Genomic DNA, 5,000 nt, shown 5'->3' with positions numbered 1-5,000 from the left:
ATGGGAGGGTTTTTTTGTGCTTTCCCAAAAATAACATTCACAAAAACCTTTCAAAGCACCAAGAAGGGACCCAAAAACTTCTGGATATTCTTCCCCAAGATATTCATCAGCCCCAACCCCAAAATTGCCCCCATCAGTTTCTTTTCCCTGACATTTTTTCCATTACTACTGCAATGCGGGGGGATATCGGGAATCTGCACCCTTGTTGACGAACTTTTGGCCCCCGATTTATTTTTCCCGGGCCCCCAAAAATATCGGAAAACCAAACAAATTTGAGGAAGATAAGCCTTGACACGTGATCCAAGAGCTTTAAAAAATTTGGTACCAAATCCTTTGAGATAAACAAATTTTCTGTAGTTGCTCCTGGAATGCATAAAGAATCCCGTCTTCAACTGTTCTTCGAGCCCGGAGAACCCAATTTTGTTCTGTGCCCAAAGTTAGCCTTTAATCTTTTCAATTGTTTCCATTACCATTTTACGGAAACTGCCCCATTTTCACCCTTTTTTTAAATCTTTCTAAAATTTACGGTTAAAAAATTTAAAGAGGGGGGGGGGGGGCCCAAACTTTATTTGAAATTTTAAACGGGTTTGTTTTCGACTGGGTGGGGGGTTTAAGTTTCGCCTATCGAGGCCATTCTGTGGTTCCAAAAGGGGTTTGAAAGGTTTTTTTTTTTTTTTTTTTTGGGCGGGGAAAATCTCCCCCTTTAAATATCGGGTTTTAAAACCCCAAATTCTGGGGCAAAACCACTGTTTAAACCCCTTCAACACAATTTTTTCTTTTTCTTCTTCAGGATTTTGGAAATTTTTTCGAAAATGATCTTAACATTCCCCTTGTATAGTATTTCATTTTTATTCCCCCATCCAAAGTGGATCAGAAAACCAAAGCTTTCAAAAAGGCAGCAAGACCCTTCCCAACGGTGTTGTCGGTTTCCCACGCCACAGAGGTTTCCCAAAACAAAATTTAAAAACTCTAAAATCCCAAAAGGTGTTGCTGCTTTTTCCCCCTGCCCCCCAAGGGGCCCCAAAGGGCCCCCAGTGAAAAGTTTTTCCAACCTTCTTTTGTTTTTAAACCCAACAAGCCCAAATTTTTCAAAAATTTTTCAAAAGGGAACGGAGATTTTTGGCAAAATTGCAAAAACCCTTTCAAGGTTTGGCAATCTCCCCTGTACAATTTTAATCCCAAAGGTTGCCTTTCCCTTGCCATGACTTTTTGTTTCTTCCCAGAACCCTTTTAAAAATGGTAAAAAGAAAAAAATCCCAAAGGGCAGAACCCAAAAACAGCAAAGGCCCCGGGCAGTATTTGTTTCGCACGAAATTCATCAATGTTATAAATTTATCGGGTCTCATTTGGAAAATCATGGTTGCTAATCCAGCAGTTTTGGGCCAAATTATAAGTTCCCCTCTACCTTCTACACGAGCATAATAAACTTCATCAAAAAAGTAGAGGGTTTAATGACCACAAGAATCTTATGAACATAAAAGGGCCCTACCAGGGGCATTTAAAATTTTTTAGAGAACTCTGTCAATAAAATTTGACCCAAAAAATGTCGTTCTTGATCTCCAGTGTTGGGGACATTAGCAAGGGAAGGATCTGGTTTAAAGAAGGCCCCCCCGCACCAAACTCTCTTGCTTTTTTTCTGTAATCTGGCCCTTTTGTGCTGCTTTGGATTGGAGGAGTTTCCCTTTTTTATTTTGAGAAGCAATTTCATTTTTTTTCCCCTTTTCCCTTTTTCTCTTCTGGGCTTGGCCCCTCCCCATCAACATCTTTTCAGAAGTTTAAAAAAAAGTACCCGGGCATTTCAGGTTTCAGTAAGGGCAAAATTTAAATTTGGGCTGTGAGTCGTCTGCTTTGGCGTCATGCCCCCCTTCTGGGGATTTTAGAATCCTTGAGGGGTTTCCCATTATTGGTGTTGGAGTAAAACTTTTTAATTTTTTCGTGAGGGGTTCTTAAGGCATAACCCCAGGTGGTTTTGGGGCACTTCATCCCAGGAGGGAAAAGGGGCATCAAGTTCTTCATCTGTTATGGGGCCCATTCCTCTCATCTTTTTCCCTTTCCCCCCCCCTGAAAGCTTTAATCTTTTTCTGGTGTCATTTTTTACCAAAATGCCTTTGGGGATGGAGAGCCAAAAATAACCCCTTTTGGCCCCAACAGGTTTTTGTACCTCCCGGAGTTTTTTACCCCCCGGAGTCATTTTTCCTGGAGTCATACTTTAGGGGTTTTTTTTGTGGGGGGTTGATGGGGTCATAGCTCCTGATGGAGTGGCACCAGGAGTTTGTGCGGCTGGAGGAAACTTGAGCGCCGCTTGGGTTTGGGAACTTTGGGGTTGGGGTTTTTTTTGTATGAGGTCAATAGCTCCAAAGGCAGTTGAGGGGTTTCAGCCCCCGCCCCTGTTATGTCCAGGGGTTTCTTCCCCGATCTGGTTTTTTTGGCGTTCCCCATCCACCCATTTCGTCGAGCTGAAAAAAGGGGTAGCCTTGTCATGAACGGGTTTCATTTGGGCCCGGTGTTGCATGGCCTTGGGTGTGGGATCCCCATACGAAATGCTCTGTCCGGGTTTTGGCACCAGGTTCCTTTTTTACTTCCCTTTTGGCTCGACCCCGGAAATCTCAACCCAACGAGGGAACAAAAAGGAGTTTTGGCCTTTCCCCTGTTTGTCTTTTTCTTTTGGTTTGTGGTGTTTTATCAGCTGTCTTTATCCCAACGGCCCCCCGCTTTCTTGGAGCAGCTTTTTGGGGGCATCCCCCATTTGGTTTTTTCCACCCGCTTGAAGAGTTCCTTCCTTTGGGTCTCTCCTGAATTGTTTTCCCGGTTTTTTGAATAGAAAATTCTTTCTGTTGTATTTAAATTTTTAAGAAAAAATTAAAACTGAACAAATTTTTTTGAACAATTAGACAAAAGCCCAAAAACTAGGAAGATAATTTCAAGGGCTTCTTCTCCTTTCCAGCCCTTTTTTTCCTTTCATGATGGGGTGCATTTGGTTCGCGCCCTTTTATTTTCAGGTGTTTTGCCTCCTGCAAAATTTCACATTGGCAATTTCCCTTTTTTTCAACATGTATAATTTTTTAAGCCAAAAACAAAACATCAAATCCTTTCAATTAAATTTTGAGAAATAGAGGCCCAAAATATAAAAAAGATAGATGTAGGGAAAAAAAAATGCAAAACAAAAAACAAAAAAAAAAAAATTTTCCTAGCCTTTTTCGGAAAAAAAACTTGATCAGAAAAATCCTAAGAAAAAAACATTTTTCGTAAAAATCATTAAAATTTAATATTAATAAAATGTTAATCAATAAAATTAAATATCATGTTCTTAATTTCAACAAAAAAAAAAAAAATAAATACATAATATATATATAAATATATAATAATCAAAATATATAAATAATAATAATATAATCATATATTATATCAATAAATATATCAAAATTAAAATTATATGAATATATAACATATATAAATAATCATAATATAATAAAATATATAGATATATATATCAAATATATATACTATAATATATATATATCAAATATATATATATATATATATCATATATCTATTGATATATATATATATATTATATATATTATATATTATATATATATAAATAATAAAATATATATATATATTCATAATATATATATATATATCAGATAATATTAATATATAATATATATAATATATATATAAATATATATATATATATATATATATATATATATATATTTAATTCATATATATATATATTAATATATATAATATATATATTATATATAATATAATATATATACATATATATATATAATATATATATATATATCATATATATTCATATATATATAATAAATATATATATATTCATATATATATATATATAATATATTTTATATAATACTAATTATTCATATATATATATATAAATATATTTTCATATATATACTATTTATTCATATATATATATATTAATATATATACGATATATATAGTTATATATATACATATATCTCATATATATATACTATTATATATATATATATATATGTATATACCATATATATATATAATGTATATATATATATATATATACTTTATATTCATATAATATAATATATATATATACTTTATATTCATATTATTATATAATTATATATATATATACTTTTATATTCATATATATAGTATATATACTATATATTCATATATATATATAAATATATATATATATACTATATATTCATATATATATATAATATATATATATATATATATATATACTATATATTCATATATATATAAATATATATATATATATATATACTATATATTCATATATATATATATATATATATATATATATATATATATATAAGAATATATAGTATGTATATATATATATATATATATGAATATATAGTATATACATATATGTATATATATATATATATATATATATATATATGAATATATAGTATATATATTTATATATATATATATGAATATAAAGTATATATATATATAATTATATATATATATGAATATAAAGTATATATATATATATATATATGTATATACATATATATATGAATATATAGTACATCTATATACATATATATCTATATATATATGAATATATAGTATATATATATATATATATATATATATATATCTATATATATATATGAATATATATATATGAATATATAGTATAATTACATGATATATATATATATATGATAAATATATATGATATATATATATGATATATAAATATATTATATATATACTATATATCATATATATATATATATATATATATATATATATATATATATATATATATATATATATATATCTATATTTATATATATATATTATATATATATACTATATATCCATATATATATACTATATATTCATATATATATATATACTATATATTCATATATATATATATATATATATATATAGATATACTATATATTCATATATATATATATATAGATATA

General features: G+C 28.9%; 1 protein-coding gene across 2 annotated transcripts in view; it reads right to left on the bottom strand.

The window, feature by feature from the left end:
* The window catches only part of LOC125044695 (splicing factor 3B subunit 1-like), a 26,399-nt gene that overhangs the window by 8,608 nt on the left and 12,791 nt on the right, over positions 1 to 5,000 (bottom strand). The window lies entirely within an intron of this gene.

This window comes from Penaeus chinensis, chromosome 1 (genome assembly GCF_019202785.1).
Source record: "Penaeus chinensis breed Huanghai No. 1 chromosome 1, ASM1920278v2, whole genome shotgun sequence".
Taxonomy (NCBI): domain Eukaryota; kingdom Metazoa; phylum Arthropoda; class Malacostraca; order Decapoda; family Penaeidae; genus Penaeus; species Penaeus chinensis.
The sequence above is the reverse complement of the archived record's forward strand: the minus strand, read 5'-3'. Positions and strand labels throughout refer to the sequence as shown.